The sequence below is a fragment of the Dipodomys spectabilis genome, unplaced genomic scaffold (assembly GCF_019054845.1).
Source record: "Dipodomys spectabilis isolate Male_0828 unplaced genomic scaffold, ASM1905484v1 ptg000008l, whole genome shotgun sequence".
NCBI lineage: Eukaryota > Metazoa > Chordata > Mammalia > Rodentia > Heteromyidae > Dipodomys > Dipodomys spectabilis.
The window spans coordinates 2,329,712-2,341,608 of record NW_024870685.1 but is presented as its reverse complement, the minus strand read 5'-3'; the positions used below and the strand labels follow the sequence as shown (position 1 = coordinate 2,341,608).

General features: G+C 39.5%; 1 pseudogene; it reads right to left on the bottom strand.

The window, feature by feature from the left end:
• Window positions 1–1,590: 1,590 nt before the first annotated feature.
• On the bottom strand, window positions 1,591–1,687 carry LOC122124890 (annotated as a pseudogene).
• Between the last annotated feature and the right edge of the window lie 10,210 nt (window positions 1,688–11,897).

The following is an 11,897-nucleotide window of genomic DNA, read 5'->3' as shown; positions in this document are numbered from 1 at the left end:
GTGTGGAGACTTCTTTCCAAATGGCCACTCATGTGAATATTAGGGATGACGATGAGTATACCCCTCTTCATTGAGAAGCCTACAGTGGACACTTAGACATTGTCAGTGAGTTGGTGTCTCAAGCGGCACATACAATAATTGTAGATGACTGGACACCCCTGCACAGTGCATATACGTGGAATAATACCAGAGTGGCTTCTTTCTTACTTCATTATGATACAGATACCAATGCCTAAACTAAAGGCCTCTTGACCCCGTTGTATCTTGCTGCTGAGAATTGAGATAGCAAAGATACGCTGGATCTCCTTCTGTTGAACCATTATATAAAACCAGGCCTGAAGAACAACATAGAAGAAACTGCATTTGATATTGCCAAAAGGATAAGTATGTGTCATTCCCTCTATGAAGTTGTGGAGGGCTGTACAAATTGGTCAACTAAGTCCTAATGTTCGGGTTAAGTTTCTTAAATTTCAAAAATGCAAGTCCACCTTTTGTGTCCCTACAAAATATTTTCACAAAACAAATAAGAGCAATATCCTTTTTTTTTTTTTGGTCTGTCATGGGGCTTGAACTCTGGGCCTGGGAGCTATCCCTCTGCTCTTCAGCTCAAGGTGAGCACTCTACCACTTGAGCCACAGCTCCACTTCCAGTTTTCTAGTGGTTTATTGGAGATAAGAGTACCACAGACTTCCCTTTCCAGGCTGGCTTTGAACAATGATTCTCAGATCTCAGCCTCCTGTGTAGCTAGGATTATAGGCATGAGCCACCAGTGCCCGGCAACACCAATATTTTACTGTAAAAATTCATGGATTCCGCGGAATTCTTCCAAATGAATTGCCTGCATTGGATGTCAAAATGTATTCAATAGTTTTTGTATACATGTATAATGATTTCTTCAGAGTTTGTGATTTTTTAATCAGAAATAATTTTAACTTACCTGTTGAAATGAGTAGTACAGAAAGTAAATGAGAAGTACAAAATGTCAGGTCAAAACCAGCTTTACAATGTCGGTGGGGGGGAGGGAGGGGGGGTATGATTGGGTGGGAGGGAGGGGGGAGGCTGGGAAGGGAGGTGAAGGGTAAACAAAGGAGGAGGCTGCAATGCTTGGTAAGAAATGTATGCATTTTCCTGCCCATGTAATTGTAACCCCTCTGTACAGTATGTTTTCAAATAAAATAAAATAAAATAAAAAAAAAGTATATTTTAAAATATTCTATATTCTATGTTTGCATAATGTTCATAATTTATTTTATTTTCTCCTAGATATACTTTGAATTCTACATTACTTTATAATATATAGGTTAATTAATGTGTCCTTTCCGATTGCATTCCATATAAAAACAGTTTGATTCCTTATTTTTTCTAGGTCTTTATTTTTCTTTGGGATAAAATGACAATGTTGTCTAATTTGAAGTTTTGTAAATTTTATGCTATGTAAACGCCTTTCTGAGCTGAAGATTTAATTCACTGATGTCAAACTAAATTTAATTATATGAATTACGTGTATTGTTACACTTGTAATTTTGTAATTTTGTAATTTTGTAATCAACCTTTTAATAACTGTTTTTCATTTCTTGCATCTGAAGAATGAAAAATATGGAATACTTCTCAAATTTTCACATTATCCTTTTGCAAGTGCCATGTTAATCTCTGTATTGTAATTTGAGTATAAGTGCTGCTGATGCATGTAGTATCCTCTAAATTTAAGTTGTTAATGATGCAATGTTTATTCAGGCTTATATCTATGGGTGCCTACTTGTAACAAGGAAACCTTCTTGTTCCTAACAATGCTATTGATCTTATTTCCCTAAAATTCTGTGAATATTGGAAAAATTATATTGATCAGTCGATTGTTCACATTTGCAAATTTTTTTGTCAATGACTATCAAGTCTTTTTATTTGGAATTTTATCGTACTCTCAATTATTTATAGATAGGTCTAAAGGTGATGGCTTTTTCAAGTACTTATTTATCCAACTGAATTAGCTTTGTGGACCTAATGAATTCAAAGTAAGCATTGCTTAAGAACTACTTCTAAACTTCTTCAGCTGACATTTTCCCAAATGAGGTGTTACTGGTACAAATGTCTACCTGAGCCTTTACCCTTCTTCCATGTGGGAACAGACCAACCAGAATATCTTACCCTGAAAACGTAAATTGTCTTACTTGAACAAAACTAATCTTGGTTACAAGGGATGATAGAGAGATGAACAGTTCAAACAGAACTGTTCAGACTAGAAGGTATTTTATCAAAATATAATTTTTATTATACCTTCCATTTCAACAGTAACTAAAGCCAAGAAGGTGAAAAAATTGTTCATATGCATGATTACTTAATGTCCTGGATTGTCTACCATCCAACCAGGCAGGAACTTACACTACTGCCTTTTTATCACCAAATATTTTCATAGTTGCAGGAGAAGTCCATATGTTTCTCCTCATTATTAGGCATTAAATTGATAATGTTTTAATCACAGTGTTTCCCCTTGCCTACATGCTGTAAATCTACAAATGGTAAAGCTTTAGGTCTAACTCTATCAAACACTGAGCAGAGATAATGGAATAATACTTTAAAACAGAGTTGCCTTTGATACAGTAACTACAACAGAACAATGCAAAACATGTGCCTTTTAATTATATTAAATATAGTTATATATTTTATATTTATATGTGCTGATTTTATATTTCACACAATGAAACTTACTAGAATTAGTTGATAATTTGACAAATAAATTGATATTTATTCCAATAAATAGGATTGGAATATAAACAATTAGGTTTAAAAAATATATTAGAATATAAAAAAGTATCAATGCAATGTCTTTAGTATAAACTTGTGATACATTCTAACTATTCTGGGTCTTCTGAATTCACATGGTAAAAAAAATGTTTTCCTCTAATCTATAATGAATTTTACTCTGCTGCTCTGTTTATTGTTTTAACTCGCTAGTCCCAAACTTTTTCTCCATATTTCTGAAGCATTCCTACTGATTATGCACAAATTTTGCTAAGATGCCTAAAGCATATTATTCTTCTGCCGGACCCATGGGTCATAGGATCCCAGGTCCCAGGTACCTGCATCATCAGATAACAAGGGCAAGACTTCTTACCAAGGCCCACGCAACATGTCAACACAAAGTAATTGAAGACCCATCTCAATTTGTCATTTCCTATATTTCAGGGCCCCAATTCCTTGAGATGCAGGAATTAGCAGTAAGCAATTGTGAAATGCAAGGGAACTTAGCAATTGTTTATCAGAGAAAGCTATTATTTCTATGACCATTTTATGCCATAAAGTCATCATAGGCTAACAGTTTCAAACTTGTAAGGGGCACTTTAAAATTACTTAATTCACATCATGAATACCTTATCTCTATTTTGACAAAATACTACACCTCTGCTAATGTGACGCCCTCTTTGTTCTGAAAAGAACACCACAATAAACTGAGCTGCATTATTTTTCCACCACTGGTATTCTTGGGATCACAACACGTGCAAATATTATTTATATTTATACTTTTTTAGCTATCATAGATATTCAGGATGCTAAGATAGGAAAATTATGGTTCAAAGCCCACCCAGACAGGAAGGTTTCTTAGAATCTTATCTCCAAAAAACTTCTCAACAAAAGACAGACTCAAATGGCACTGAGGTTGAAGTGGTAGGGCACGAGCCTTGAACATAAACAGGCTCAGAGACTCTGTCCAGGCCAACAGTTCAAGCTCTAGGACGAACCAATAAAACAAAAACTAAATTGAAAACAAACCCCAAACCTAGCATTTTTCTCCATGTATACAGAGGCACGTAAATAAGGAAATGGCTTCCTGTGTTACATATAGTTAGAAGAAAGAAGATGTCACACAATTACTCTCTTCATACCATATTAAACCAAAACCTTAAAAATTGTTTTTTCTAAAATATAAATTAATGTCATCCATTTGTTGACAACTCTGTGTAGATTATTCACATTAACATGGTGTACATGACCTGTGGGAATTATCTAATAACTATGTTCTAATTATAACACTCTTGAAAGAATATCTAGGCAAATAGAATGCCAGAATCATTTGTGAATTTTTCAATTAATCCCTCTCCTTAAAAAGAATTTTATAGTATCCTGTGGAATATGAAATTACAAATAAAACCAAAAAATATGTTTTAAACCTAAATTCTAATTTAACAAGGTCTACAAAGTCCTACATTAGACGAACTTTGCTATTTCTCCAGACTTAAGCTTTTGTAATCCTTCAACATTTATTTGGAATCCAAAAGAATGATGCTTATTTACTTTTGCAAATTTTTGGATCAGAATCATGAGCTATTTTCCATCTAGGAATGTTCTGTAATGATGAGAGCATTTAAAACGCAAGTGAGGATATATATGAGTTGCATTCATTCTGAAACTTGACTTCTCAAAACATAATGACAAAATTAGCCCAAACTCTGAACTGTGTATTCTTTCTTGTTGTTTGGTTTGTTTTACTGAAACAAAATTATTCTATCTGGTCCAGGGAAGGTATCGTTATGTAATTCCACTATCTAATCTCCTGTCTGAGTGCTAGAATTCCAGGCTTGTATCACATTGCCCTGCCATAGTTTGTTTATTTAATCTAGAAACAGACTAGCAATTTTGAACTTCTCCTATGATCTTATCCACTAGACTGATTGCTCAGACTGTTTATGTACTATTTTCAAAGATGTTTTTACATTTGACACAGGATATGAGCATTTTCAGATGCACCTGCAAGGTTCCCTGATTCATTCCACCAAGGATCCTATCCGGTTAATAATGATTACTTGACTCTCTTACATCTCTGGTCCCTACCTATGTAATATTCTCAACTTTGGGGGAAAGTTCACTTGAGGGCTTTCTAATATTAAAAATTATTACTTGATTCTAGTCGTACACATGATCTATTTTCTATTGTTTTCTAACTTTTCTACATATTCTGAGAGTTGTTTCATTTGTGTATTTTTGTGTGCACCTATAAGTGCCTCTGTGTGTATATGTATGTTTGTATGTATGTATGCAAAAACCTAAAGCTGTTATTCAGCAATCTTGCTCGTGACTGGTATTCCAGCTTTTGGCTGGTTAATTATATGTAGTGTCTCAAAGCCTATACTGTCCAAGCTGGATGTAAATTGAACTTCCCAGACTCCTTTACATTCTTAGGTTTTATTTTTCCAGGAGTATCAACTTTCAAACTTCAAACACTTTTGTGAGTGTAAAGTCTAACCTGTAGCCCAGATTTTTGACTCAAGAATTCATATAAAGGTAGATGAACATATACATTACATATCCTGAGTGTTCACTGTTAGAAATGTGATCATAAACCAAGTTGTTGTGAGATCTGAGGATTGGGGTTTAAAGCCAGCATGGGTAGGAAAGTCCTGGAGACTCTTTTCTCCAATAATTACCAGAAAACTGGAAGTGGCACTGTGGCTCAAGTGGAAGAGCACTAGCCTTGAGCTGTGTTTCAGAGTTACAGCACCCTGTCCCATATTTCAGGTGCCACGAACAATAACAACAACAACAACAACAACAACAACAACAAAAGAATATAAGAAAAGGAATGAAAAAGATGTATGATCTTAGCCACCAGGTTCATTCCTATTATAATTCCTGTTCTCTCAAGATGGACTCTTTTTTTCCAGTTAAGTCTATTCTCCCATATCTGACTTGCATTGGAAACAGAATCATTCTTCCATTCTCCTTTTTGCACATTTACATGATTAGCAAGCGTGATTTAGAAAGGGAGTGGCCTCATGCTTCATGTTCCACTTAGGAATAATGCTTTCTCTATTTCACTCCCATAAATCTACATACTGGACTTGGCTTTATTGTTTCAATGTTTTCTTATTTGTAGCGTCTTCTATATTGTAATGAACACTTATACATAAACAAAGAACTTCTTTTTCTCCTATAATTGCTATTGTTTCTCTTACTGTTAATTATGTACACTTGGGAAATTAATGCACAGCACATAGACTCACAATAAAAGATCTGAGAACCTTCTTCCCATTTAAAATTCACCTTAATTTACAGAGCACATAAGAAGTTTGAACAAAATGTTCTCATGGATAATGTATTTATAAGCAATTTAAATTTCATTTCTCTTTACTAAGTTGTCTCTGAAACACGTGTTACCTCATGTCCAAAAGTGTCCCTGTGCTATATCAATGAAGCCAGAAAACATTCATTTTTTTTTGGAGCAGCACCATAAATTGTTACTGGAAGTAACTGTTAATGGATGTGGAAACTGATCCCAGGAGAGGAATTGAACATAGAGAAATGACAAAGTTGAAGTTAACTATTGCTTTCTTCTTTGCTGTATAAGAAAAGAATCCTAGGCTGGAAGGAAACTCTGTTCCTGATTTTTTTAGTGTGTCCTTTACTCATATAAACCTCCTCTGTAAACTTCTGTCTGAGAGTATTACAAAAGGAAACAATATGCCATTTGAAGGCAAGCATAGAACAAAAGGAAGTAACTTTGTTTTAAAAGTGTTCTACTGCAAAGAAGCAAAGATATGGACATTTTAAGTGTCTTATGGATGGATGTTTCACTCCTGAGATGATTCTATTGTTGCAGGAATCAGTTATCAATTCCTTTAGTCTGGTCCTGAGTTTTCCATAGCAATAAGGATTCCAAAATAGCAGGATCCAGTGAGTATGATCAGCAAAACAGCGTCTTCTCAGACAACCATTATTTTAAGGAGAGTCCCAAAGAAATACCCAGGGTTTGTTTTGTTTGCTTGTTTGTTTAGTTTGTGCTGGTTCTGGGGCTTGAACTTAGAGACTTGCCCCTGTCCCTGAAGAGTTGTCTTTCTTTCCCACCTGGCCCAACGCTAGTACTCCACTACTTGAGCCAAAATTCCACTTCTGTCTTTTTTGGTGTTTAATTACAGATAAGAGTTTGACAGACTCTCTTGCCTGGGTTGGCTTTGAACTAACACAGTAAGAAAACTAAGTGACATCAATTGTATGTACTTCTCTTTTGAACCAAAAAATATTAGATGACGTTTATTATAAAGCTAATATTGACAATTTTTAAAGAAAAGAATATGTTTAGCAAAAAAACATAACAAATAACTCAGCAAAAGTAGGTGCACCACTAAATCATTTGGGACGATTACTATTGACTTCATCATTCCTTTGGGGGAAACTTAAAGCCATATTTGCACTTTTTTGTTGGTGATGGGGATTGAACATTGATCCTGGGCACGGTCTCTCAGCTCTTCAGCACAAATTGAGCACTCTACCACTTTAGCTACAGCACCACTTCCGGATTTCTGGACTTAATTGAAGATAAGTGTTTCATGGACTTTCCTGACCAGGCTGGCTTTGAAACACAATCCTCTGGTCTCAACCTCCTGAGTAGCTAGGATTACAGGCATGAGCCACCAGCACCCCGCTCATATTTGCATTTATATGCATTTTATGTCACTATGTAGACAAAGAATGAAAGAAATCTGAACCAAATGTTGTGACAGCTTTTCAGAATAATTGAGGTAGCAATAAATATGCCCCCTTTTTCCATTTTGTTACATTAATGACTCATGAGCTATTGGACTCTTAAATTAACATCCTCTTTCCTCTTTGTAGGTGTATTTAGTATCAGGAAATGTTCATAAAGAAATATAGAAAGACATATTTTTAGAAAGCAAAGGAGATCAGGTATAAAAGAACAGCATAGAAGGAGATACATTTATCACACAGAGATTAAGAACTAGCATAGGAAATTTTGAATGCTAAAGGCAATGAGGCATATGCTTAGTTGATAACTCTTTCTTCAATAACCAAAAATGGTTCCCTAGAACGGTTTTTGCTATACCTTAGTTACTATCATTTTTTCATTCCATCTGGAGTTATTCTTTCACTTTTGTCACAACTGATAATTAGCCTCTGCTTTATTGGTGCGATGACTGGCCAAAACAGTTTCCAAATCTCACTTAGACTATCCTTCTCATTGTGATTAGCAGTGACCCTACTCAAAAGCTTGGAATCTTTGAATTTCCAGAATTAATCTTCACCTGACATCTAAGCACATTCCTGGCATTAATTGCTGTGACCTAATGAACAAAACATTTTTTCAACGCAGTATCCTAACATAGGTAAAGTACATGAATTAGGGACTATTGTCAGGTATCAGTATGGAAAGAGCAATTATATATTCCAGGTATGGGTTCTGTATTTTGCATTTATTATCTAAATGTTCATTGTTGTTGTTGTTGCTGTTGTTGTTTTGGCAGTCCTGGGGCTGAAACTCAGCACTTGGGAATTATTCCTCAGCTTTATTTTTTCCTCAAGGCTAACCCTCCACCAGTTGAAGCACAGGACCACTTCCAGTGTTTCCTTTTCAATTTTGGGTGCTGAGGAATTGAACCCAGGGTTTCATGCATGCTAGGCAATCACCATATTATGAAGCCACATTCCCAGAACCCTAAATGACTTTCTTAAGATGGCATTACATTTTCATTCTGTAAGTATGTGTCATAATTTTAGCCAGAAATTTTTTTTTAGAAAAGAGCATTGAACACAGTACTCAGTCCAGTAAGGCTAGATGGACAATGGATAACTGTCACAGTGTAGCCAGGGTACAGAAGGACTTATCTCATGGAGCTGGTACAACAGACTGAGCGAGAAAGCTTCTGACCCAAAGCCTACCTCCAGAATGAGAGGGCCATCTTGGTTCCAACCACATGGGGATGCTGGGCCACCTCCTCTAGCACCTATTGAATCAGTTCCTGAGAGAGAAAGAGAAAGAAAGACGGTCAGAATTACACTTAAGCCAGGTGACGGTGGTTCAGGCCTATAATCCTAAGTACAATGGAGGCTGAGATATGAGGATTATGGTTTATAGCCAGCCCAGGCATAAACAATTGTGAGACTCTTATCTCCAAAGAACCACCAGAAAACTGGAAGTGGTGCTGTGACTAAAGTGGTAGAGTGCTAGCTTTTAGCTGAGTAGCTCGGGGAGCTGCCCCAGGCCCAAAGTTGAAGCCCCATGACTGAAAAGAAGTGGACTTCCCACCACAAGAAGTGGACTGAATAGCACCCATTGTCCTAGGGAGCATAGCAGAGAATTCAGGCTGAGCTTCCTGTCAGCTGGGCGTCATTAGTAGGTCACCCGGCTTCTCTGTGCCTCAGTTTCCCCAGCATCAAAACTGAACAAAGTGAAGAATCCGGTTACTCATGGAGATAGGCAATAATCCCATACCTGTTGCACCATTAATTACACACACCATCTGAGATCTTTCCGGGTATCTTCCTTTCATATGCTCACAGAATTGCCAAGAACAGTATCAGATGGACCCTCCCTCTGTGCCTGTCCCTGCTGCAGAGATCCCTCTGTATTCATCCTTTGTTTCCTTACAACTGTCCCATGAGTAGAATAAAGTACAATGGTTGAGGCCCAACCCAGAGCTTCACCTCTGGTCAAGAATCGGCTGCCGTGGACTGAGTTTGGGACAATCCATCTAAACCAATGACTGAGCATGGTGCTACATGTCTACCATCCAAACTACAGAAGACCGGGCCTGGTGGCTCATGCCTGTCACAGATAGGAGGACCATGATCCAGCCCAGGCTGAGCATATATTAATTCTCCATCTCAGAAATGCCCAAGACAAAAAAGCTTGACTTGCATGGTAGAAGATCTGACTGGCAAGCCTAAGGCCTTGAGGTCAAACCCTAATATAGCAAAGAGAACCAGAGTTCCAGTGCCAGAGGCTCATGCCTATAATCCTAGGTACTCAGGAGGCTGAGATCTGAAGATCACAGCTCAAGATTTAAAATAGGGTTGGCCTCGCCCATCAGGCGTCACGATGAGAAGACCCAGAGTCTGACCTATGCTGTTGTGTTCCATACTGGCAGAACTCATAGCCTTACTAAGTGTTGGTCATATTCTCTGTCCCCTTGGGAAGCCATCCCCTGCAGGCCGCACTCCCAGGTCCTCCCAAGCTCCCACTGCCACCATCCAGGCCCAAGGGAGTACACAGCTCCATTGCACACAGATCCCTTGTTCTTGTAATTTTACAGTGCTGTGCCCCTTCAAGCCTCTCACCCTTCCAGGCCCCCAGACCTCAGCTGTGAAGCCCATACATAGATAGCAGGTAGCAGGTAGAAGTTACCAAAGCATTCAGCCTCCTTGTTACAACCCACTTCTACACACACACACACACACACACACACACACACACACACACACACACATCCAGACCGGTGACAGATGACTCATCCATGCAGCACCTGCAATTTGCCAACTGATCACTCACCTGAGTACAGTCAGGCTGTACAAAGAAAAAGATGATCTGTCTCTCTGTCTCTCTCTGTCTCTCTCTGGCTGTCTTCAGGTGAAAGGTTGGCTGAACACAGAAGACAAGGGCTCACACAGCAAGGGTTTCTATCTTCTGCATCCAACACCTCCCATCCCCAGAAAAAAAGGAAAAGACCCCAGAAGGCAGGTGTAGACATGCTGCTCCACACCTCTGACTAAAGCCACCGGGTTCCCACCAGGGAGAGGAAGGGTGCCGATGTGTGGCTGTGTGGCTCCCACTGCTCCAGGCCAGGGGATCTGTGGCGCCCACTCCTCACCCCATCCTGCATCTCCCCGTTTCCTGGGACACTAGCCACTGGGGATGGAGGTGGGATCCTCGGGTCAACACCCACCCCCACCCCTGGGGCACATTTGTGCCAGGGCCTGGGCCAGACTGTGGGGCACAGGGGAGGCAGGGTCCAGGTTGGAGGGGAGGGGATATGGGGTCGCAGGGTGCGGGGTTGTGTGGCAGCCACTCACATGTGTTGCTGGCAGAAGCTATTGGCAGCTGCTCCAGGTGGGGCAAGCAGCAATGGCAGAGGCATGACAGACACTCAAGCCCTGAGCAGAGGACAGGGGAGCCAGGATCAGGTCAGGGCCCCAAGCTGGTTCGTGGCACACCATTGTACCATTGCCTGAAGAAACCATGGGTCTGAGCCCTCAGCACCAGGTTTGAAATGCTGCTCCATGTGAAGGGGGGGAGAGGGCCGGGGCTCAGTCAGGTACATGGTGGGCCTGAGGAAGGCCTCTCCTCCTAGGCCTCAAGTCTCTTGCTCACCACTCAGCCACCTCTACCTTCCTCAACTGCTGGTAATGATGTTAACAAACGGAGGGAATCAAGGTGCTACTAGGTAACATGGAATGTGGGCGTGGCCACAATTCTTGTATCCCATTGGTCAGAAAGAACCATGAAACAATGGGGATGTGGCTGGAATCCTGTGATGTAGGCAGAATGGGCGGAGTCAAAATGATGGCAGCCCCTTTCCCAGGGAACTCTGTCCAATCCAGTTGGGGACAAGAGAGTGACCTGCTTTAGCCTGATGACTGCACAGATTGTTGTGTATGTCTGTTTGTTCCCAGACCTTGAACTCAGGATCTGGGCACAATCTGTGAATTGCTTTTGATCAAGTCTAGCTCTCGACCTCTGGAACCACACTGCTTTACTTCTGGCTTTGTTGGCACAAGTTAGACAGGACTTTCCTGCCTAGGGTGACTTTGACCATGATCCTTCTTTCACAGCCTTGTAAGTTTTAAGGAAGACTGCTGAGAGCCAATGATGCCTGGCTAATCATTGGTTTTGCTGATGTTCCTGGACAGACCTGTGAGTTACCTGTCCTCAGGTTTAAGTGGTAGGAGCTGGAGCCCACAGTTTGAATCCTGGTCCTGCCACCAACAAATGGCAGGAGATCCTATGGAACTCATTCCTATTCATGTGATTACCAAAGGTGGTGTATGTCATGATTAAATGGGCAGTACTTGAATGACTTGAGGATAAAATTATACACAATTACATTATAAGACACTGGTCAGTAATAATTAATACTTTATGAAGCATTTAAACAATCACATTCATTAAATGGAGG